General features: G+C 41.0%; 1 protein-coding gene across 1 annotated transcript in view; it reads left to right on the forward strand.

Annotated features, from left to right (window-relative positions):
* The first annotated feature begins 18,016 nt into the window (after positions 1-18,016).
* WDR33 (WD repeat domain 33) overlaps positions 18,017-26,310 on the forward strand; it is a 109,700-nt gene continuing 101,406 nt past the window's right edge. The window contains 1 exon segment of the mRNA XM_003990676.5: positions 18,017-18,149. The gene's annotated coding sequence lies outside the window, so the exon portion shown is untranslated.

Raw genomic sequence — 26,310 nt, forward strand, 5'->3', positions numbered from 1 at the left:
GAGACCTAAAAGCAGACCTAAGGGACAGTCTAGGCCTGTGTGCTATATGGCAAGGGAGCAGTGCATTGCCGCCCACGTGCCATTAGTCTGTGAGCCGCCTGAGCATGTCAAAGCATGTAATGGGCCCAGCATAGAGTTAGGCACTGATGAATGGTAGTAAGATGATCAGAAGTACTAGGGAAAAAAGAACAACAACATATCAGGGAACTATTTGTAAAAGCGATGTCATGCTATGTTACAGATTCAGTCTGGCTAATGTTCTGCTGGACATTGTTTTCTGCAGTGCGGTCCCAGACCACGTCTTACAGAATCATTAGGAGACCCTGCATAATCTTTAATCATCTGTGACACATGGTGAGGCTCACTGTACTGTGTTTGCAAAAGCTGAAACAAAACCTACTGAGCATTAAAACAGGGATGTCATGTTGTCAAGCCATCATCAGAAAGCTAAGTTAACTGGAAGAAACTTTTCTGAAGATTGTAGTCATTCTGGTTTTATTAAACTTTATTAAACTTAAGGTTTGAAAAACAGCCTTCCTGAATGGAGCCTGAACAGCACAAGCTGTTCTTATCAAGCATTAATGTTTTAAGTTTATTTACAGTACCACTGCTGCCCACATGAAGACCTGCACGTGAATGGTGGTTGCAGTGTTACTCATTATAGCCCAAACCTGGAAACAATCTGAATGCCCACCAACTGATGAATAAACAAAATCTATATCCAAATGGCAGAATACTATTTAGCAATAAAAAGGAACAAACGTACAAAAAGCACAAAATTACTGAAGCCCACAGGATATGCCGGTGGTGTGACATTTTTTCTACTTTTTGTTATGAAAAGTTTAAACAGAGAAGCTCAAAGACCGTACATTGATCACCTATCATCACCTACATGTAACATAACGTTTGTAATATTTGCTTCATCTCTATTTTTGCTAGGATGCAGTTGAAAGCAGCTTGACGCTTCATTGAAATTACTTAAGCTTGCACTTTTAAAAACACTTTATTGGGGCACCTGTGTGGCTCAGTCAGTTGAGTGTCAACTTCAGCTCAGGTCATGATCTTTTGGTTCACAAGTTTGAGCCCCGCATGGGGCTCTGTGTTAATAGCCTGGGGCTCTGTGTTAATAGCCTGGAGCCTGCTTTGCGGATTCTTTGTCTCCCTCTCTGTCTGCCCTCCCCCACTCGTTCTCTCTCTCTCTCTCTCTCTCTCTCTCTCTCTCTCTCTCTCAAACATTAAAAAAATTAAAAATAAAGCACTTTGTTCTGGAGGTGCCTGGGTGGCCTAGGGTTAAGCGTCTGACTTCAGGTCATGATCTCATGGTTTGTGGGTTCAAGCCGCACATCCGGCTCCGTGGTGACAGTGCAGGGCCTGCTTGGGATTCCTTCTCTCTCTGTCTCTTTGCCCTTCCCCACCTCAAAATGAATAAACAAAACTTTTAAAGTTTGGGTAAACTTTAAAAAAATAATATTTTGTAAGTAGCATTTTTGCACTTGGGAAAGTCGACCAGAATTTCCTGGTATTTAATACTCAGTTCATAATTCCAATTTTTGGGGGGAAGAGTTCTGAGCCAAGGTCAGACCCAGTGTTGGTATAATTTAGTATTCTATGAAAGCAGTTACGATTAAGGGTTTAAACTGACAGTTGTGAAAAATATACATGTGATTACTGCCATTAAGTCACCACAAGGAACCCTGACGAATACTTCTATGCAGCCCTGGATGAAGATCGACACTGGGTAGATCTGGGTCCCAAGTAGCACTTGCTAGTAATGTGTCTGCAGTCTTCCTTCCGGTCAGCAGGAGGGCGCTTTGGGACTAGAGGCAGAGCCAGGTGAATGGTGACAGTGAAGGCAGGTCTGTAAGCCACCAAACCTGGAGTAACATTCAGATTTCAGTCATGTGTGACTCCTTTCCCCATTGCATGGCACTGAGTAGGTACTTAGTAAATGTTAAATATACATCCCCCATTTTGAGAAAGGTTAGTGTGGAGCTGCAGGGAGAAGCGAGAATGCACCTGAAGTAGTAAAATAAGAGCAGCAGTTCCATGAGATAAGGTGGAAGGGCCGGACAAATAGTCTGGAAGACACCTGGGAATCTGGAATGACAAGTCAAAGCTGTCCAACGAAACTTTGCAAGACTGGAATATTCCATGCCCTGTCCACCACGGTAGTTACCAGCCACAAGTAGCAATTGAGCACTTGAGGCTAGTGTGACTAAGGAGCCAAATTTTAAATTTTACTTAGTTTTAATTTTAAGAAAACAGTCACCAGTGGCTAGTGGTTACTGTGTTGAACAGCACAACTCTTGGCTCCCAACACCAATGTCCTACAGGCCATTGAAATGAAGATTTCAGCAAGATTAACTCAACAAAAGCAGTAGTTATAATCGGGCCATTAATCAAAATTTGGTCTCCAAATTTCTGGGGTTTAAAGATGTATATCATTTTCTATACACCCCTGAGTTTTGTGTTTTGTTTTTTTTTTTAATATTTGTTTTAGAGAGAGCAAGCGGGGGAGGGGCAAGGAAAGAGAGACACAGAGTCCGAAGCAGGCTCCAGGCTCTGAGCTGTCAGCACAGAGCCCAATGCAGGGCTCGAACTCATGAACTTCGAGATCATGACCTGAGCCAAAGTGGGACGCTCAACCAAGCTGCCTAGGTGCCCCTGAGTTTCTGTATAATATAAGTTCTGTTTTTAAAAATCTGCCTCTACTAGCGGGGCATCTGGGTGGCTCAGTTGAGCGTCCAACTTCGGCTCAGGTTATGATCTCACAGTTCATGAATTCAAGCTGCGCTTGGGGCTCTTCTGCTGTCAGCACAGAACCCTCTTCAGATCCTCTGTCCCCCTCTTGCTCTGCCCCTCCCCCGCTTGTGTTTCTCTCTCTCTCTCTCTCTCTCTCTCTCTCTCTCTCTCTTTCTCTCTCAAAAATAAACATTTGGGTGCCTGGGTGGCTCAGTCAGTTAAGCATCTGATTCTTGATTTCGGCTCAGGTCATGATCTCAGTTGGTGAGTTTGAGCTCTGCGTTGGGCTCTGCACGAACAGTGCGGAGCCTGCTTGGGATTCTCTCTCCACCTCTCCCTTTCTGCCCCTCCCCTGCTTGCTTGCTCTCTCTCTCAAAATAGATTAACTACTTTAAAAAAATATACAAAAGACAAATCCCCCATGTTATCACTTAATGAGCAACTTCCTTGCATTAAGTGCTGTCCTGTAATGATCTAGGAGTAAGACAGGATGCCAGCTCTCCAAGTCTGCAGCCTCAGTGAGACATAAGGAGATGTATTTCCTGCTTGCCATGCTTTTCTGTGTCAACCTGCCTGGTATTGGAGTGAGTGTTACAGCCCTGCCTTCATCTTCCTTGGAAAGTTGTACCTTCTATATATATTTTTTAGGTAGTCACCCTTAAAACTGAATACTTCCAATTGTCTTACTAAAGTCTTAGCTCTCCTAAGTAACACAAGGACAATGGAACGCTTCAGTTCTAATCATATTATCAGCTCCTGAGTTCCAACCCCCTTCCCTTTCAGGCTATTTTTGTCCAGGACTTCAGCTTGACCCTGTTTTTACCAGGGATGCACACATCTACATACATACATATTAGTTGTTACTTTACAGTTGATGCATGGATTTACTCACATTTTTATCAGCTTATTTGCTTATTGTTCTCTCCCTCCCTTCCTCCTGGTTTGTTCTCTTTTTCACAAAGATCCTTCTTTGAATCAGTGTGAGGGTAAATGCTCTCAGCCTGACTTTGTCCAAACATGTCTTTTAATGTCATTCTGAATAGTAGTTACAGGAGTCCATATTCTATATAGACATTAACGTTCCAGGGAGCTTTTATTTCTTTTAATTAACTTATTTTGAGAGAGAGAGAGTGAACGAGCGTGAGTGGGGGGGGAGGGGGGGAGAAAGAGGAAGAGAGAGATCCCAAGCAGGCTCTGTGCTGTCAACACAGAGCCCGATGTGGGGCTCAAACTCATGAACCATGAGATCATGACCTGAGCTATAATCAACAGTCTGACGCTTAACCAACTGAGCCACCCAGAGGCCCTCCAGGGTACTTTAAAGATCATGTTCGTCCACTGTTTTATGACCTCTTTGTTGCTAGTAAGAAATCTGACAGTCCTAATGTTGGTAAATAATGTTTCTAGTTGCTTTTTTGATTTTCTTGTTTGTTGTGTTTTACAACCTCACTACAAGATATCTGGGTATGGATTCATTTTTATTTATCCTCTTAGGGGTTACCATGCTTCTGTGAGTGGATTCATGTCTTTTATGATTTGGGACAAGTTCTTAGTTTTTGTCGCTTTAACTGCAGCTTCTTTTCCATTCTCCCTTTTCTCTCCTTGACTTTTATTAGATCTAGATTTGGTTTTCTGATTTTCTGTATCTTGACTTCTCTTTTACATTTCTCATTTATTTATACCTTGATGCTATATTTTGAATGATTTCTACAAATCTATTTTTTCAATCACTAATTCTCTCTAGGTATGCCTAATTTGCTCTTTAATGTGTCCATTGAGGTTTTTTAAACAACTTTATTGAAATAAACTTGTGTACCATAAAGTTCACTCATTCAATATGTACAGATTAAAAATCTTTAGTATATTTACAGTGTTGTACAACCATCAAAACAATCTTTAAGTTTAGAACATTTCATCACTCCACATAGAAGCCTTGTATCCATTAAGTCACTTCCCATCACTCTCCACCATTCCCACACTCCTCAGCGCTAACCCAAATTGCTTATTTCAATAATTACAGTTTTCTACTTCATGATTTTTAATTTGGTGTCTTCCAAATCAGCCTGTTTTTTTAATAGTGTCTTATTTTTGCATCATGGTTTCTATCGTTTCTTTTGAATATATTTTAAATATATATTTTTTTCAGACTCTTTGGTTATCTCAAGTTCTTGGTGTATATTCATTTGTTTTGTATTAATTTGATCTTTAATTGTGGAAACATGCCTGCACTGTAGGACTGTTTGTGTGCATGTCTCCAGGCCTGTAGCATCAATGGCCTGGGCACATTTCTGACAATCATTTCTCAGCTGAGGCATTCCTACACCATATGGGCAGTGTCAATTTGAATACAAATCCACATGTGGCACATGTGCCAGGTTTTGATTTCTCAGGGAGACTTTTTTAAACCCAGGGCCAGAGCCCACCTTTCACTGAGAGGACAGCCCTTCAAATTCCTGGCTTGATGCAGGGGGTCTCTGTGCTAATTTCCCAGCTCTGAGAGCTAACCTGGAGAGTAAACTGAAGGAAGCTGCTAGCCAGTCAGGCCTGATACCACCTCACTGACCTGAACCAAAGTTGCTGCAGCATCAGTTTGAACTTGAAACTGGAAGCTCAATTGTACATTGTTCGTTCGTTCGTTCTTTCTTTGTTTTTCTCTCTCTCTCTCTCTCTCTTTTTCTTTCTCTCTTTCTTTCTTGGGTGGTCATGGCAGGCATGTTCAATTAAAGTATTTCTAGGATTTTGTGTCTTTAGGAGTTTAGCATGCTGTGATGCTCAAGATCACATGCGTGTGAACATGTACAAAGTGAGATGACTTCACACCCTACCTGTCCTGCAGTTCAGCCACAATGAACTTCTCAAGGGTCCAGGAACCAACCAGGTTGCCTGTCTTGAGCATAGCATGCTGCTCCCTCTGTTTAGAATGTCCATCCCCTTCCTCTCCACTTGACAGTTGATTTCTAGCCTGGCAGGACTCCGCTCAGCCTTTCTCCGAAGACTTTAAAACTCCTTGCAGACTCAGTTGCTTATTTTTTCCACCTGCGTCTCAGCTACATCCCACATGGCTTTCATTAGTTGGAAAGTGTGTGCTGAACACCTGTTACCTCTCTCAGACATTGTCCCAGTATCCAAGGATACAGGGATGATAAGGCCAACAAGATCTTTTCTTTCGGGAAGCTTGCAGTGTAGTAAGAAGAGATACTGAGTGACTACCAGCAGTGATAAATGCATGAAGAACACAGGTAACAATGGAGTGACTTCTTGGGGGCCTACTTGAGGTTGGTCGGTCAGAGGCTCCTCCTAGGAGGACAGAAGTCTGGAGACAGAACCTGCAGGGCAGAATGAATACAAAGTGCAATGATCCTCAGGTGGGAATGAGCTTAGAAGAAACAAAAAGATAGTGGGCCTGAGGTCAGTGTGTAGCTATGTGGGGAAGGGTTGTGTGAAGGGAACAGCTTTGGAGAGAGAACTGGCAGGGGAAATGGGGAGTCAAGAGAGGATCGGAGACGGAAGATGCTTTGTGCATGTTTATCTGTTGATAGGAATGACCCAGGGGCTGACAAATTTACTACTTGGGATGGAAGGCAACTGCAAGAGCAAAGCCCACATAGAGGAAAGAAGAAATTGGGTCTAGTGCCTAAGTAGAGGAGAGGTACGATAAGAACAGAGATGGTTTATCTGTTTTCATAGGAAAGAACGTGGAGAATGTGGACATACAAAGCATGCATGTAGGCTGTAGGCTAGTAGATTTGGTCATGTGAAGACAAGTGTCACTAAGTTCATTAACTACAGATATTCCCCAAGGAACCATATGATTGGAGTGGGGGAGGGAGGTGGAGGTGGTTCACGGCAGGTAGTATAGACAAAAGCCCACCAATATAGATCAAGTACCATAAAAATGTTCATGCTCTGACCTAGTGATTCTATTTCTTGAAATTGTATATCAAATATCTGGAATACAGAAAAAGCTCTGTCAAGAGCTGATTTCTTTTTCTTTTATTATTAAAAAAACTCTGGGGGGGGGGTGCCTTGGTGGCTCAGTCAGTTAAGCGTCCGACTTCAGCTCAGGTCATGATCTTGTGGTTCATGGGTTTGAGCACTGTGACGGGCTCTGACAGCTCAGAGCCTGGAACCTGCTTCGAATTCTGTGTCTCCCTCTCTGCCCCTCCCCCCACTGGAGCGCTTTCGCTCTCTCTCTCTCTCTCTCATAAATATAAAAATATTTTTAACGTTTATTTTTGACAGAGACAGATCATGAGCAGAGGAGGGGCAGAGAAAGGGAGATACAGAATCTGAAGCAGGCTCCAGGCTGAGCTCTCAGCACAGAGCCCAATGTGGGGCTCAAACCCATGAACTGTGTGAGATCATGACCTGAGCCGAAGTCAGATGCTTAACTGACTGAGCCACCCAGGTGCCCCTCTTTTCTTTTTTTAAAAATAATTTCCCCGTAGGCTCTGTGCCGACAGCTTAGAGCCTGGAGCCTTCTTTGGATTCTGTGTCTCCTCTCTCTGCTCCTCCTCTGCTCGTGCTCAGTCTCTGTCTCAGAAATAAATAAACATTAAAAAAATTTTTTTAAGACATAAATAAAATAATTTTCCTCTATCCTTCTGAGGTGTTTTTGGTGTCGTTGTTTTTATGTTTTACTTGTTTTTTGAGAGAGAGTGTGAGCAAGGGAGGGGCAGAAAGAGAGGCGGACAGGGGATCCGAAGCAGGCTCTGCGGTGACAGCAGTGAGCCCAATGCAGGTCTCATGAGATCATGACCTGAACCAAAGTCGGATGCTCAACCAACTGAGCCACCCAGGCACCCCAACTGATTTCTTTTTTTTTTTTTAATTTTTTTTCAACGTTTATTTATTTATTTTTTTTTGCGACAGAGAGAGGCAGAGCATGAATGGGGGAGGGGCAGAGAGAGAGGGAGACACAGAATCGGAAACAGGCTCCAGGCTCTGAGCCATCAGCCCAGAGCCCGACGCGGGGCTCGAACTCATGGACCGCGAGATCGTGACCTGGCTGAAGTCGGACGCTTAACCGACTGCGCCATCCAGGCGCCCCCCAACTGATTTCTTATTCCGATAGAGAAATGGTGTGGTATGTTGTGATCAGTTGTTAATGAAATATTTCTCACCTACTAAACAGGTGAACTTTTTTCAGGAACTAAATGGCTTACAACCCAAGTATTTTGTATTTTGTATTTGATGGACATTTAAGGACATTATGCTATGTGAAACGTCAGAGGAAGACAAATATCCTATAATCTCACTTATATGTGGAATCTAAAAAACGCAAACTCAAAGAAACAGAACAGATTGGTTTGTCAAAAGTTGGTGTGTGTGTGTGTGTGTGTGTGTGTGTGTGTGTGAAATGAGTGAAGGTGGTCAAAAGGTACAGATTTCCAGTTATAAGATAAATAAGTCCTGGGGACATAATACCCAGCATGGTGACTATAGTTAATAATACTGTATTGTATGTTTGAAAGTTGCTAAGAGTGGATCTTAAAAGTTGTCACCACTGGAAAAAAAATTGTAACTGTGAGGTCATGGATGTTAAGTAAATTTATTGTGGTGATCATCTTACTATATATATATAATGATTAATACAATGTTATATGTCAGTTACCTCAATAAGGCTAGAATATATATATGTGTGTTTGTATATACATATACACAAAACATATTTTTTAAAAATATATGTATACACACACACCTTTAAAAAATTTTTTTATTTTGGGACACCTGGCTAGCTCAGTGGGAATAGCATGTGACTCTTGATCTCCAGGTTGTGAGTTGGAGCTCCATGTTGGGCATGGAGCCTACTTTAAAAAAAGGTGTTTTTTTTTTTTTTATTTGACTTAAAGTTAAAACTAGATACTTGAGTAAACACACAAAAGAGGTAAACATTTGTACTTCCAAAAGGGATGTTTGAGAACTGAACTTGCCTTCTTATCCAGGTCAGTTTACTTCAGAGTAGACAGGAAGTGCCAACTGTTCAGCCCCCCTTCCCCTTATGGATGTGGGAGCTCTGGATCTCATGCCTGCTGACCCCTGCTAAGCCTGCACTCACTTGGATAGACAGGAGCAAAGGCCTCAGCTACCTGCCGTGATACCAAACTGGCTTGGGCTCTCTGAACAGCACAAATTGACAAGAGTCCAAAGGAGAGTTCCAGACAAGCCTTTACTGGGGCTTGTGCTCCAGCACAGGAGAGACAACACAAAGGAGAGTCTTCAGGCTGGCTCCCAGAGGAGAAGTCTCCCAGAGAGCCTGATAGAGACTTAGGTGGGAAAAGGGTAATGTCTAAACATGTAGGAGCAAGGATTGTTTGTTTTTTCCACTTAAAGGTCATGCTGCTTCTTGCCTCGCACGTCTAATTAGCCTGTGAAATCTCCACTCCTGGGCATGATTTTTAGTATTGTAATGGCGGACAAAGTCGGTGAAAGGTCAGCGTTGGCATCTATCTTAGTGCAGACTGGTTTGTTCCTGTTCTGCCAGCGAGCTTCCATTTTAGGTGACTGTCCCCTCCTGAGCTCTATTACTCAGGGGTTGGTTGGCTCAGCTCTTCTGCAGACCTAGCAGCAGAACACTGGATTCTGTGGTTAGGGGTGAGGGGGCCCGATTCCAGTTCCTGCCTTGCCTCATCAGGGCCCCTGAGAAGGCTTCAGCAGTTTCAGTGCCTCCTTTTATGGTGCCAGCCTGCTGTTGTCCCTCCTAGTCACCAACTTCCCGTGGACTGCAAACTCACAGCTGGGTGAACCACAGCTCTGCATCTGGTATCACAGCTTTCGACATCTCTGTTTGCATTTCAGGATCGGATGAAGAGGCTGCCAGTTGTATATGCCTCTTTAAAGTGGAAAAACAAAACCGTTAGCTGTATGTCCTGTTCTTGGTGGGTAAAAATGGGCTGGTTTAAATCATAATCATAGCTTGCTTCTCTATGTAAGATTGCACAGAGGTAGCTCTGGGATTCTAACTAGGATCTGATCAGAACTCACCTTTTCAGAAACTTGGCTTCTGCCAGTTTCTAATTTTCAACGAGCAGGGGTGGTTTTCAAAATGTTTAACAACTTAGGGGCCATTGACCTTAGTGCTGTCAGACATTAAGCCTCTAATGCCAGATCAGGGTAAGGTCCTGGGGAGATGGGGAGTGGTCAGAGGTTACTTATGAAAGTATTTTGATATTTTAGTAATTGGTATAGCCCTGGGGTACTACTCAGCTGAATCTCCTCTTTCTGTCTCTCTCATACACGTACACACGCAGGTCTTGTAACTCCCAGATTTATTTGCATTCAAAATAGAGAAAGGATCTGGGAATGCAAGCTGGTGCAGCCACTCTGGGAAACAGTATGGAGGTTCCTCAAAAAACTAAAAATAGAGGGGTGCCTGGGTGGCTCAGTCAGTTAAGCGTCCGACTTCGGCTCAGGTCATGATCTCACAATCCGTTGAGTTCCAGCCCCGCGTCGGGCTCTGTACTGACGGCTCGGAGCCTGGAGCCTGTTTCAGATTCTGTGTCTCCCTCTCTCTCTCTGCCCCTCCCCTAGTCATGCTCTGTCTCTCTGCGTCTCAAAAATAAATAAAAACATTAAAAAAAAAAAGTAAAAATAGACTACCCTATGACCCAGCAATTGCACTACTAGGCATTTATCCATGGGATACACGTGTGCTGTTTCGAAGGGACACATGCACCCCCATGTTTATAGCAGCACTATCAACAGTAGCCAAAGTTTGGAAAGAGCCCAAATGTCCATCGATGGATGACATATATATATATATATATATATATATATATATATATATATGTATATATATACAATGGAGTATTACTCTGCAATCAAAAAGAATGAAATCTTGCCATTTGCAACTACATGGATGGAACTGGAGGGTATTATGCGAAGTGAAATCAGAGAAAGACAAAAATCATATGACTTCACTCATATGAGGACTTTGATGAACATAAGGGAAGCGAAACAAAAATAATATAAAAACAAGGAGGAGGACAAAACAGAAGACACTCATAAATATGGAGAACAAACTGAGGGTTACAGGAAGGGTTGTGGGAGGAGGGATGGGATAAATGGGGAAGGGGCACTAAGGAATCTACTCCTGAAATCATTGTTGCACTATATGCTAATTTGGATGTAAATTAAAAAAAAATAAAAAATAGAGAAGGATCAAGGGCAGCCTGCCTGTGAGCCCAGGTGTTTGTGGCTAGGCACTGTTAAGTATTTTCTATATCTTACTGAAACTTCACACAACACTTGGGGAATTTTTAAAACACTCTAACGCACTTAACGCTTTTATGCTCTCTAATGCTTTTACAATCTTTACATCGGGTCTTTCATTTAACACGTTTTATTATGTGCCCACCATATCAGGCTGGGATTAAAGAAGGAGACCAAGATAGGAAGGTTCCAGCTCTGCTGGAGCCTTCATGTTAGTGGGGAGAGACAGACAAGAAAAAAAACCCCAACTATGTAGATTAGCCTGGGAACAAATGCTACATTAGATATAGTGCTTGGGGGTGGCCTTTTTGAGAAGATGCTATTTGATCTGCCAAAGATAGAAAAATCGGTGAGAGGGGGGCGGCAGGAAGAGTTCCAGATCAGGAGAGAGAATGCTAAGAGTGAAGGCATGAATGGGGGTAGGGGTACTGATGCAGAGAAAACAAGCTGAAATGGCTGGTGCTTTGTAAGTCAGGGAGAAACTCAAGAGTTGAGTTTGAGCCCCCACACTGGGGTGGGGGTGGTGGTGGTGGTGGAGATTACTTAAATAAATAAACAAAAAATATAATAATACATAATATATAAAAATATAATATATATAAAAAATATATGTATATATATATATATATAATATATATAATATTATATGTAATATATATATATATATATATATATATATATATATATATATATAAAGTTACCTAAGTGCTATCAATAGAGCACTCATTACATGATTGTTCAGAGGTGCCTGGCTGGCTTATTTGGAAGAACATGTGACTCTTGGTCTTGGGGTTGTGAGTTTGAGCCCCACATTGGGTATAGATATTACTTAAATAAATATTGTTCAACCATATGACAGAAAACCATGAAGCTGTTAAAAGTTGAAGGACATATCTGTGTGTGAACTGAGAAATTAAAAGAGTCAAGATATATTGTCACAACAGAAGCAAGGTAAGTTTGTATAGTATCCTATTTATGTAGAAAAAAAAATCTTGTGTACAGTATTTTCACATATGTGTCTTTGGAAAGGTACTCTCTTTGGTAAGTGTGGCGTGAGGTGAGAGAGTGTGTGAGGGTGAGAGAGTGATCCTCTTTTCACTGTTTTCCCTTTTTGTACCTTTAAGTTTGTGCCATTTGCATGTATTAATCCCCCCAAATCAACGAGGCAATTCTTCAACCTTTTATTTAAAAAAAATTTCAAATACACACAAAAACAGAATAGCGTATAATGAACTCTCGCCTATCACCTAGCCAACTTGTGTCATCTAACTCCCTCTTTCCTTCCTTTCCCCCTTAAGGATATTCAGCTATTAAAAAAAAAAAAAAAAAAAAGAACATTCCTTCGATCGTTGCGAACCCTTAATTTCCCAAATTCTGAAAAACTGAAAATTCAGGTTGATTTTGAGAAATTTTTGCCAATGTGTTTATTCCTTTTATGGAGGAGTGCCCTTTTGGATGTCCTTACTTAACCATACCTGCTGATGTCCTTGACTGGAATATTTTAAACTTTTTTTTAAAGTTTCTTTCTTTGAGAGAGAGAGTGAGTGTGTGTGCATGCATGCACATGAGTGTCAACAGGGAAGGGGCAGAGAGAGAGAAAGAGAGGTCAGCACAGAGCCAGATGTGGGTCTCAATCCCACTAACCATGAGATCATGACCTGAGCTGAAATCAAGTATCAGACACTTAACTGACTGAGCCACCCAGACACCCCTATTACATCATTTTATATATCATTTAACACACAAATAATTCAGAATGTAACTAATATGAAAAGATTTTTAAGATTTAAATATCATTGTTACATGTAAAAAATTGAATAGTTCTTTAATGCCATCTAGTATCTACCCAATCCATGTCCAAATATATCCAGTTTTTCAAAAATTTTTTTACTTTTTCTTTTTTTTTTTTTAAAGTCCATTTGTTCAGTTCAGGATACAAATAAGGGCCACACATTGCATTTAGCTAGCATGTCTTTTGTTAAAAAGAAAAATCACAGGTCCAAAACGGAGTCACTTATTCATAATAGGTCACGTTGCCAAACTGAGGTTTAATACTTAATGTAATTGCTGTTTCAACTTCCTCCAGAAATGCAATCTTACCTGGTCAGTCAGGGATTTTCTGGCCAGCACCAGTGAGGTAATCTGTCGTATGGGCCAAGGTTAAGCCAACCCAAAATGTGCTACTTTGGCATACTGATTATTTTATTTTTACATTTATTTATTTATTTTGAGAGAGAGGGAGAGGGAGAAAGTGCTTTCAAGAGAGAGCAGGGGAGGGGCAGAGAGAGAATCCCAAGCAGGCCCCAAGCTGGCAGTGTAGGAGCCCAACGTGGGGCTCAAACTCACAAATTTTGAGTTCATAACCTGAGATGAGATTAAGAGTTGGAAGCCTACTGACTGAGACACCCAGGTGCTCCATGGCATACTGATTATTTTAAGTAAAAGTTACTTAAGAAACAGCCAATGCTGGGGGCACCTGGGTGGCGCAGTCGGTTAAGCGTCCGACTTCAGCCAGGTCACGATCTCGCGGTCCGTGAGTTCGAGCCCCGCGTCAGGCTCTGGGCTGATGGCTCGGAGCCTGGAGCCTGTTTACGATTCTGTGTCTCCCTCTCTCTCTCCCCCTCCCCTGTTCATGCTCTGTCTCTCTCTGTCCCAAAAATAAATAAACGTTGAAAAAAAAATTAAAAAAAAAAAACAGCCAATGCTGAAAAAGATGCCTGATGCCCCTTTGTCTCCAGAAAACAGGATAGAAATGTCCCTCGTGAATTGCATCCTTTCTACACCAGGAGGTAATGATAATATACTTATTACCAGAGATAGGGAATTTAGACCTGAGAAGGGTATATAAATAATGATGCTACTTTATACTAATTTACTGCCCCAACACAAATTCAGTTTAAAATTCCTTATTAATACCATGTGATTTCATTCTTATGTGGAATTTAAAAAACAGATGAACATATGGGAAGGGGGAAAGAAAGGAGAGGGAAACAAACCACAAAAGAATATTTTAAAAAAATTTTTTAATTTATTTTTGAGAGAGAGAAAGTGGAGGAAGGGCAGAGGGAGAGGGAGACACAGAATCCAAAGCAGGCTCCAGGCTCTGAGCTGTCAGCACAGAGCCCAACCTGGGGCTTGAACTTACAAACCTTGAGATCATGACCTGAGCCAAAGTCTGCACTTAACCAGCTGAGCCACCCAGGCACCTCCACAAAAGAATCTTAACGACAGAGAACAAACTGAGGGTGAATGGAGGGAGGGGGATGGGGGATGGGCTAAATGGGTGATGGGTACTAAGAAGGGCACTTGTAATGAGCACTGGGTGTTGTATGTAAGTGATGAATCACTGAATTCTATGCCTTGAAACCAGTATTACACTGTAAGTTAACTAGCTAAAATTTAAATAAAAATAAAATTCCTTACTAATTGAAGCTCACGAACATGAATTTTCTTTGTCCTGTCAATTCCTCAAAGATTTATTGTCTCTTGGTGTAAAAACTACAAAAACTGCCTGCCCTACTCATTTGTTTGGTCTGAATTTTGTTATTGGGCCTTCTTGCACATGTAATTAAATCGGCTTTTTCCTCCTCTTAATCTGTTTCATGTCAATTTTATTCTTAGACTAGCTAGAAGAATCTTGAAGGGTATGGAAAATTTTTCCTTCCCAACACTGTGACAGGGGCCCTCTCCATCCCCCAAAGGAAGTTGAGATATTTCACCTGATAAGATTTCTCACTCCACCAAGGGAAGGTGATCTTATCTGAAACAATCCTTTCTTTTCTTTTGCTAACTATCCTACCCCATTTCTGTCTATAAAACCCTTCCTTTTGTATAGCTCCTTGAAGTTCTTTTGTATTTGCTGGATGGGATGCTGCAGGATTCATAAGCAGCTTAACAAAGCCAATTAGATCTTCAATTTTGCTCAGCTGAATTTTTTTCTTAAGTCTCTAATTGATAAATCAATCTGTAACAGTTCCATGCCTCTATTTTTTTTTAAGTAAGTTTTATGACCCATGTGGGGCTTGAATTCACCATCCCAAGACCAAGACTCCTGTTTTATGGACTGAGCCAGCCATGCACCTTGATGCCTCTATTCTTTAATAACTTTTCTTGGAGATAGATCACTTGTATAGAATTCTATAGAATATGACTGTTTGTATACTTGTGGTGTTATCTCCTAGTCAATTTAAAAAACATGGGGCACCTGGCTGGCTCAGTTGGTTGAGCATCATTGAGCTTTCAGCTTAGGTCATAATCTCATGGTTTGTGAGTTCAAGCCCTGCATTGGGCTTTGCACTGATGGTGTGGAGCCTGCTTGGGATTCTCTATGTCTCTCTGCTGTGACTCTGCTTGCACTCTCTCTCTCAAAATAAATAAATAAATAAACTTAAAAACAATAACAACAAATTTCCTGGGGCGCCTAGCTGGCTCAGTTGGTAGAATGTACGACTCTTGATCTCAGGGTTGTAAGTTTGAGCCACATGTTGGATGTAGAAATTGCTTAAAAATAAAATATTAAAACAAAACCATTTTCCTGGCATGACTCACAAGATTAGAGGTATGAATAGCTTTTACTTATGACTAGATTGATCCTCTAATGCAGCGCATCTTAAGACTCTTCAAGGATCAGGATACTTTAATATGCTTGAATGCCTTCCCTACCACTTGGAGCTGTAATATCTAGGAACGGACCACTTGCTTGTCATTTTTCTTTTCTACCTTTAGAATTCTACTTAAGGGTGGATGCCTTAAGGTCACTCTCCTGACTCCATTATCCAACTTCAGCTTCTGAGAATCCTGCATTCCATCCTGACTGGACTGTCCTTCAGTGTTCCTGCTATCCTATCCTACACTAACGACATGGAACGGGAATTGTCTGTCTCTTGTACTGCAAGGAACTCTTTGAGATCTGGTTCATTCTGTGCTTGGAAGTTAGAGGAAATGCAGGGCAGTACTGTTTATGGCTTAAATAGTGGTTTATTGACTGAATTATGAGTTCCTTCACACCAGCCATCATCCCTGCTCCTCTTATTTCCACCTCTACCATATCCTCTAAGGGGATATACACCCTCATATATCCTAGTGTTAAAAAACAAGACCACCATAAAATGGAGTCACTTAAATTTAGCCCCACATCACCAAAACAAGATGTAAGTATAGTTTCGGTTCACCCCCAGAAGTGGGATCTTCAAGCAGTCATTCAGGAATCATCTGTCAGCACTAGTTAGGTAATTTGCCTGATAGACCTTTGCCATCCTCTAAAGCAAAGTGACTTTGCCATAACTAATCCACTTTTTTGTCTAATTTCCTTGTTCCCAATCCCATCTGCCTATAAAAGTCTTTCATTTTGAAACCTTGTTATTTATTTATTAAAATTTTTAAATGTTTATTTATTTTTGAGAGAGAGAGCGAGCAAAGGAGGGGCAGAGAGAGAGGCAGACACAGAATCTGAAGCAGGCTCCAGGCTCTGAGCTGTCAGCACAGAGCCTGATATGAGGCTCAAACTCACAAACTGCGAGATCATGACCTGAGCTGAAGCTGGATGCCTAACTGACTGAGCCACCCAGGTGCCCCATATTTATTTATTTTTATTTATTTACTTACTTTGAAGGAGGGAGGGAGGGGGAGAGAGAAAGAGGGAGAGAGAGAGAATCCCAAGCCAGAGATCCACATTGTCAGCATGGAGCCTGATGTGGAGCTTGAACTAATGAACCATGAAATCATGACCTGAGCCAAAATCAAGAGTTGGATGCTTAACTGAGCCACCCAGATGCCCCTTTATTTATTTTTTTTTTAATTTTTTTTTTCCCAACGTTTTTATTTATTTTTGGGACAGAGAGAGAGCATGAACGGGGGAGGGGCAGAGAGAGAGGGAGACACAGAATCGGAAACAGGCTCCAGGCTCTGAGCCATCAGCCCAGAGCCTGACGTGGGGCTCGAACTCACAGACCGCGAGATCGTGACCTGGCTGAAGTCGGACGCGTAACCGACTGCGCCACCCAGGCGCCCCGCCCCTTTATTTTTTTAAATAATGTCTCTGTCCAGTATGGGGCTCTAACTCACGACCCTGAGATTGAATTGTCTGCTTTAACAACTGAGCCAGCCAGTTGCCCAATATTTAAAAAAATTTTTATTCACATTGTCGTATTATTACCCAAAAGTTAGAAGACGATTTGTTTGGAATTTGTATTGTGAACCTCATATAAATGGAATCATCCCTGTCCTCTTTTGCCCCTGATTTAACGGCATCTGTGACATTCATCCAAGTTGTGTTTATCAGTACTTATTTCATGTAGTTCTCTCTATAACCACACTACGGTTCATTTACATGCAGCAGCACTGATGGACATTGGATGGATCGATTATTCTGATCAAAGCTGCTATGCACACTTCTGTACAAGCCTCTATTAGATGTATGCCCTCATTCCAATTGCTGGGTCGCACACCGAGTGAGTATAAACTTAGCTCCAACAGACACTGTTAAATGTTTTTCAAAGTGGTCGTACCACATGGTTCAGCTTTTATAACTTGGTCTGACTCTCAGGAAGGGAGTCACACTAACAGGCCCGACTTGCACTGGGGTGATATAAACTCCAGCTGCACGCTTGACTAAGCTAAGTGTTTTCATTTAAATGCTCAAAATACTAGCAGGCAGGAACTCCAATTTCACGGATAAATAGACTTAGCATGGCCAAGTGCCTTGCTCACAGTTTCACTCTAGGCCCCACGCTGGAACTGCCACTCCGCCCCCGGACAAATTTCTTATTCAAACCCTGAAAAACTGGGTGTTCTTGAGGGCATTAAGTTTAGCTCACAGCGCGAAGAAAGTCAGCACCGCTTAACACCTTCGCCGCGCCTCCGTTGGCAGCGCTGACTTCCGCTCAGCGGGAACAAAGGAAGCCCTCAGGCAAGCCGCAAGGGGATTCGGCCAGGTCCCACCCCTCACCTACGCACCTGCGCAGATGGAGGCCGACCGAGCTAGGCGCCCCAGGCGCGAGTGACGTAGTAACGTCCGACGGTGCGTGGTGACGCCAGGGCGTGCGCTCGGTGGCTCGTAGGGGAAGATGGCGGCTGCTCCTTTGGAGGAGAGGGATTGAGAGGGGAGGAGGGAAGAGGCTAGATGCGAGAGACCTTCCCGGCGGTGGAGACGAACTCTTCGCTCGCCATTCATTAGGAGCTTTGCTCAGCGCCGGAGGGTGAGTGCGGCGGCGGCACGGGACTGCTCGCTTGCTGCAGACGATGGCACTTTCCGCCATTTTCAAGCTCGGCCGTTGCGTGCTTTGGGGGCCTAGAGGGGCGCCTGGGGACAGGTTGGGAGAACTGGGAGCATCGTCGTCGGGAGGGCCCTTTGAGGCTGGGTCGACTTTTAGGGGAGGGAGCTGGAGGCTTGAGGTAGACCAGAAAAGGAGGGCATGGTGGAAGTAAGGCCCCTGACTGGCGACGAGGAGACGTAGGTAGGGTAGGCCACGGATAAGACGTGAAGTTTGGAGAAGGGAAGCGGGTTAAACGTAGATTTGGGGCGGGAGTGGAAGGGGCTGAGCCGAGAGTTGAATGGAGTGCGGCTTTTGGTTCAAGGGTCGCGGGAAGTTAATGGGAAGCCTGTGAAACAGCAGCAGGTTTAGCCTCGATATTATCGTGTCTTGAAATTGGTGTTTGTAATAGGTCCACAGCTTGACGGGCAAAAACCCTTCTCCTTTGGAATAGTTACATTCCTATTTTGCTTGCTTTCGATCATGCTAGTTGCAAGTGTGCCTACAGTAACTCCCTCTTTATCTCCGGTTTTAAGTTGCTTCCTGACAACTACGTATTTAGGATTTTAGCTTTTTTTTTTTCTTTTAAAGAAATACTAATACTCTCTTGTAACCCTTGTGGTTAGTGACCCTTCCGTTGTAAGAGGAAGGTGGGTCGACAGGGAATTCCGTAATTGGATCTGTCTAAATCAGATCAGAAAAGTACTTGTTATTTGTAGAAAACTTGTCAAGAATGTTTTTAAGTAATTTCTGCACAGATAACATTATCTTAACTGTTTAGGAACTTTGGAAGACATTAGAATATGAACAAAAAAAGCCGGTGTTAAAAGAAATACCTTTTGGGAGCACTGAGTTGACTTTTAAGTACACTCTGGAGATAGAGTGTATGCAGTATTTTTGCCTGTGAACGTGATGCAATGGTAGATCTATTTAAAACAAAACTTTTAGAGACTGTTAGTTAAAAGGAAACATGTTAATTGTTCTCATGGTGGCTTTTTCTTTTCCTAATCTTAATTGCATTTGACACCCATCTTTAATCGCCATAAGATACTTTTGCAGTTTTTAATTGGTCTCCTTGCTTGGAAGATAAAATAACTGGAACGATTTTTTTTTTTTTTTTTTTTTTTTTTTTTTTTTTTTTGGCAGAGGCTTGCAGTTACTCTTTAGCCTGTTTCATTGAACTTTACGGAAAAGTTTTCTCTTTTTGTACTCGTGGTGAGAATATTGATAGAAAGTTGACCTTACATCACCATGATGTAGTTACAAATAAATTCTTATCTATGATGTTGATGGCTTAACTTACATACTTTGGTGAAAAGTACTAAAGGTCAGATTTTGCCATCACAAATTTGTCTTGATCTAAGGCTTTAATTATACTTTTGCTAACCACTTAATGTATTTTCTCAGTTCTCTTTGCTAAGTAGTAAGTCCATATTTCACATTGCTTTGGGAAAAACTTGTTATTTATTGCCAAATTCCAAACTCTTTCATATTTCAGAGTAGGAAAGTAAGGTTATAGCAAAGCTTTAAAACTACAACAAATCTGTTGCTTGTGTGTCGGTTAAGCATCTGATTCCTGATCTCAGGGTCGTGAGTTCAAACCCAGTGTTGGGATTTTTATTAAAAAATAAAAATTAAAAAAAAAAACCCAAACTAAAGTCTCACCTATGAATATATATGTAATCCTTTTGAAGTTGCTTAGCAAAAAATTAGGGGTCTTAGTACTGTTTTTAGATAAAGTGGTATTATTTGTAGTCTGCAGATTAGAAATCTTTATTATCAAAGAATATTTAAATACCATAAACTTACAACTTGCTTAAACACTGCAGATTTGTTCTTTTAAGATTCCAGAACATTCCAAGATTTTGTGTTGAAATTTTTGCTTGTAAGAGAGGTTATATCTGTTTTTCTTTTCTTTTTTTCTTTCTTTTCTTTTCTTCTCTTTTTTTTTTTTTTTTTTTGTCGAATGGTGAAAGTTTCTCTGTTGCTGTGTAATGTGTTGTGACAAGTAGGTCTCCTGACCATAGTTTTAATGCTTCAAGATATTTTATCTTTTGTCTTTGACAGTGACATAGTTTAAAAACTTTCCTCCTTGAACACACACTGTGGCTGGTAACATTTGTGTCCCCATTGCGAAAGATTTACATTAGTCCTAGACATGGAAGCTCTTAAGTATGTTGGAAAATATTCCCTAAATTACACTTCTCTATTTCTGGTCCTTGATTGTTTTATGTAGTATTTTCTCGTGAAAATTGACTGACTTCATAATGTTTGTATTGTACCGTATATTCATAATTTGAATGCTTATAAATTCTCAGAGCTGGGTAGTGTTGGAAAGGGCTTGACTTCAGGCATCAGAAAGACCTAGGTTTGAATGCCAGGCTTACCACTAACTAGCTTTTTTTAATTATTTATTTATTTATTAAAAAAAATTTTTTTTTCAACGTTTATTTATTTTTGGGACAGAGAGAGACAGAGCATGAACGGGGGAGGGGCAGAGAGAGAGGGAGACACAGAATCGGAAACAGGCTCCAGGCTCTGAGCCATCAGCCCAGAGCCTGATGCAGGGCTCGAGCTCACGGACCGCGAGATCGTGACCTGGCTGAAGTCAGACGCTCAACCGACTGCGCCACCCAGGCGCCCCTAACTAGCTTTTTTTTTAAATATTGGGTCAGATAATGAAACTCTGAACATCAGTTTCCTTACATATGAAAGTGTTAATTATTATAATAGTTATCTCAAAGGTGAAAGAAAATGATAATGTAGTAAGCATTCAATAAATTTTGGCATTTTTCTTTCTGTTACTTGAATTTAGTTGGCTAAGTCATTTGTAGGGTGTTTTTATTATTTTTTTTAAGGTATAATTGACATGTAACACAATATTAGTTTCAGGTGTACAACATAATGATTTAGTATTTATATCTATTGCAAAATGACCACTTCAATAAGTCTAGTTAACATCTGTCACCATAGAAAGTTACACATTTTTTTTCTTGTGATAACTTTTAGGATCTACGTATATGCACTATAGTATTATTAAATATAGTCGCCATGTTGTACATTACATCCCCATGACTTATTTTATAACTCGAAGTTTGTACCTTTTCCCCTTCACCTATTTTGCCTCCCTTCCACTTTTCAGTTCTTAAAGATTAACTCAGATATCTTTATTAAAGACTTGACAGTCTCATTCTCTTGTAAACTGTTCCTTTCCCTGTGTTATTAAAGCATTTGGTACATATCTCTGTTTAATGTATTTTGATTGTGTATCTTCTCCACTACTTTGTGAGATCTTTGAAGGCAGATCCTTCATTGCCTTACATTTTTGTATTCATAAAACCATGGCATTCTAAAAATTGTTTTATAGAAGTGAGTGAATTTTCCACAAAAACTATTTTCATGATTCTACTGGGATTCATTTCACACAGATCTGGTTTATTTCTACTCCTTGGCTTTAACTTTTTGCCTGTCTTCTTCCTCTAGACTATTCATAACCTATCCATTCCTCAAAATCCAGCTAAATCTCATCCCATTAATAAGGTCTTCAGAAACTTTTCATGTATTTATTAAAAACTTTTTAAATGTTTATTTGTTTTTGAGAGAGACAGAGACAGAGTGTGAGTGGGGGAGGGGCACAGAGCTAGAGAGACACAGAATCCAAAGCAGGCTGCAGGCTCTGAGCTGTCAGCACAGAGCCTGACGTGGGGCTCGAACCCATGAACCGTGAAATCATGACCTGAACTGAAGTGTGACACTTAACCCCAAACAGCTACCCAGGCTCTCCTTTTTATTTATTTATAATTCCTCTCTCCAGTTAGCGTAGGGTCTGTGTGACTGCCTTCTGTTACTTTGTGTACTTTAGTACCTGGCACTATGCCTTACCCATTTTGAGTAGGTCCTTGGGTGGGATGATAAATGTAAAATTGTGCTTGAGGTTGAGTTTGTTATAGGCTCTTGCTCTATTCACTGTCCCACTTAGGAAGATACTTTTAAGAGCCATTTCTCCTTTTTTGGATGTGGGATATTCTGGTAACTTTCTTATCTTTTTATGTTATGAGAAATTGCAAACATCCAGAAAAGTTGAAAGAATGAATATCTATTACCTTCCATTTAGATTTACCTGTTACTAACACTTAACCATTTTGCTTTAGCTATCTACGTCCCCTCTCAACAACCAATTGAAATTAAATTGCATATGCCATGCTATTTGTCCCCTAAACACTTCAGGATGCCTCTTTTTTTTTTTTTAAAGTTTATTTATTTTGAGAGAGAGAGAGAGAGAGAGAGAGAGAGAGCATGCATGTGCATGGGGAGGGGGGGATTGCAGAGCAGAGAGAGGGAGGGGTAGAGGGAGAGGGAGAGAGAGAATCCCAAGCAGGCTCAGCACTGTCAGTGCAGAACCTGACATGGGACTTGAACTCATGAACCATGAGATCATTACCTGAGCTGAGATCAAGAGTTGGATGCTTCACTAACTGAGCCATCCAGATGCCCCAGGATGCATCTTTTAAAAATAGTGTCATTCTTCTACACTTTAGGCATTTTTATTTCAAGCCTGACTCCATCTAAGGCAGTACTAAAAACACGATACCATTATTGTGCCTGAGGCAATTAGCATTAAGTCTTTGGCATTGATTATTTTTTTAATTTTTATTTTTTATAGATTTTTAAAATTTTTAAAATTTATTTATTTGGAGGGAGAGAGAGAGAGAGGGAGGGAAAGAGAGAATGAGCAGGGGAGGGTCAGAGAGAGAGAGAGGAAGAGAGAGAATCCTAAGCAGGCTCTGCACTGACAGCACAGAGCCAGATGCAGGGCTAGAACTCAGGAACTGTGAGATCATGACATGAGCTAAAGTTGGATGTTTAACCGACTGAGTCACCCAGGCACCCCTTTAAAGATTTTATTTATTTTTTTTAATTAAAAAAATTTTTTTTAATGTTTATTTATTTTTGAGACAGAGAGAGATAGAGCATGAACAAGGGAGGGTCAGAGAGAGAAGGAGACACAGAATCTGAAGCAGGCTCCAGGCTCTGAGCTGTCAGCACAGAGCCCGACGCGGGGCTCGAACTCACGGACTGTGAGATCATGACCTGAGCCGAAGTTGGCCGCTTAACCGACTGAGCCACCCAGGCGCCCCTCAATTCTTATGAATATATACCCAGAAGTGGGATTGCTGGATCATATGGTAGTCTATTTTTCATTAAAAAAATTTTTTTTAAACGTTTATTTATTTTTGAGAGACAGAGAGGGCATGAGCTGGAGAGGGGCAGAGATAGACACAGAATCGGAAACAGGCTCCAGGCTCTGAGCTGTCATTGCAGAGCCCAACGCGGGGCTCAGACCCATGAACTGTGAGATCATGACCTGAGCTGAAGTCAGATGCTTAACTGACTGAGCCACCCTGGCGCCCCTATTTTTCATTTTTTGAGCAACTTCCATCCCGTTTTCCATAGCGATCATACCATTTTATTTTTTATATTCCTGCTAATAGTACAAAAGGGTTCCAATTTCTCCACATCCCCATCAACACTTATTTTCTGTTTCTTTGATAGTAGCCATTCTGTTAGGTGTGAGGTGATATTTCATTGTGGTTTTAATTTGCATTTCTCTCATGGTTAGTGATGTTGAGCATCTTTTCATATGCTTGTTGGCAATTTGTATATCAGCTTTGGAGAAATGTCTATTCAAATCCTTTGCCCCAATTTTAATTGGATTATTTGATTTTTTGTTGTTGTTGAGTTGTAGGAGTTCTTTACCTCTTCTGGATACTAACCCCTTATCAGGCATGTGATTTGTGGGTATTTTCTCCCATTCTGTAGGTTGCCTTTTCTTTTTTAATTGTGTTCTTTGCTGTGCAAAAGTTGGAAAGTTTGATGTTTCCCATTTCTGTGTGTGATCCTTGTTCTTTTTCCACCTAACAATATATTCAAGAAATCATTCCATATCAATTCAGAGCTTCCCCCTTCCCCCACACCCACCCCATGATAATGTGATTTATAATAAGAAATACATATTTGATCTTTGTCCAGTTTTTAGCACAGAGCTCCTAAAACTCTTGGAATTTCCTAAGTGATTAGAGTGATGTGTGTCTTGACATTGAAAACAAACCTCTTTGAACCACACTGTATGTTAAGGAGCTGACTTTTGGAAAGCTGTGGGATAGGGGCTGGTTGCCAGGGAAACCAACCAAGTGATTAGATGGTTGGATTTTCAGTCTCACCTTCTCAACCTCAGAGAGAGAGGTTGGAGGTAGGCTCAGTTGCCAGTGGCCAGTGATTTAGTGAACCATGCCTAGGTAAGGAAGCCTCCATAAAAGGCCAAAAGGATGAGGTTCAGAAAGCTTCCAATTTGGTGATTGTGTAGAGATTTGGGTAGCTTGGTGGGTCAGTGGATGTGGATGCTCTAACCCTTTTCCCACATACCTTGCCCTGTATGTCTCTTCCATCTGACTAATCTAGTCAGTAATCTAGTAAGTAAAATGTTTGGGTTGTTATCACTTTCAAGTTATTACGAAAAATAGTGAATAATGTTATGAATAATAGTCATGAATAATAGCATACAAGTTTTTGTGTAGACATAATGCTTTCGGTTCTCTTGGCATTATACCTAGGAATGGAATTGCTGGTTGTTATGGTAATTCTGTATTTGGGATTTAAGGAGATTCCAAATCTGTTTTCTCAAAAGACTGTACTATTTCATATTCTTAGCAGTATATGAGGGTTAGAATTTCTCCTTATCCTCACCACCACGTGTTATTTGCCTTCTTTTAGATTATAGCTACCCTAATGGATGTGCAGTGTTATCTCATGGCTTTGATTTGCATTTTCCTAATGACTAATAATGGTGAACATCTTTTCATGTGCTTATTGGCCATTTATATATCTTAGAGAAGTCTCTTCAACGTTTATTTATTTTTGGAACAGAGAGAGACAGAGCATGAACGGGGGAGAGGCAGAGAGAGAGGGAGACACAGAATCGGAAACAGGCTCCAGGCTCTGAGCCATCAGCCCAGAGCCTGACGCGGGGCTCGAACTCACGGACCGTGAGATCGTGACCTGGCTGAAGTCGGACGCTTAACCGACTGCGCCACCCAGGCGCCCCGAGAAGTCTCTTTTCAGATACTTTGCCCATTTAAAATATTAGGTTATTTGTTTTTTATTATTACTGAATATATTGTAAATGCTGCAAGTCCCTTATCAGATATATGATTTGCAGAAATTTTCTCTCATTTTATGGATTGTCTTTTCACTTTCTTGATGGTATTATTGAAGCACAAAAGTAATTTTGATGATGTCCAATTTATTTTTTCTTCTGTTGATTGTGCTTTTGGTATTATATCTTAAGAAGGCTTTGTCTCATAGTCATGAATATATTATATATTTGCTGTATTTGATGCAGTTAGCAATTGGTCAAGCATTTGATTTACCCCACCAAGAATGTGTGTTGTCCATAGGGTAAATATGAGTAGGACTTTGACTTTTTGGTTAGAAACTTGTAGGGCTTTACTTTGTGGTTAGAAATCTATAAGCTTCAGTTTTGGCTCTAATAAAAGCAGTTTTACATAACTGTACTTAACCTTTATTTTATAAAGGGTAAGGAAGGATATATATTTCATTGGTGAAATTTATTTATTTATTATTTTTATTTTCTTAAAGCTTTTATTTTTAAGTAATCTCTACCCCCAACATGGGGCTCAAACTCAACCCTGAGATTAAGAGTTGCATGCTCTACTGACTGAGCCAGCCAGGTGCTCCATTAGTGAAATTTTTTTTAACTTCATTTTTATTATTAAAACATTTTTTTTGAGTTTATTCGGAAAGAGATATAGTGTGTGTGTGCACATGCGAGCGGGAGAAGGGGCAGTGAGAGAGGAGAGAGAATTCTGAGCAGGCTCTGCACTGGCAGCGTGAGCCCAACACAGGGCTTAAACTCAAAAATCATGAGATCATAACCTGAGCCAAAATCAGGAGTTGGACGCTCAACACTCTGAGCCACCCAGGTGCCCCTAATTTCACTTTTAATATTTGATTAACTCTCAGTTTACTGTGTCCTTAATAACCACTATATTTTTGAGGTCCAGACTGGGTTGGAGGGAAATACAAATTG

Source organism: Felis catus, chromosome C1 (genome assembly GCF_018350175.1).
Source record: "Felis catus isolate Fca126 chromosome C1, F.catus_Fca126_mat1.0, whole genome shotgun sequence".
NCBI lineage: Eukaryota > Metazoa > Chordata > Mammalia > Carnivora > Felidae > Felis > Felis catus.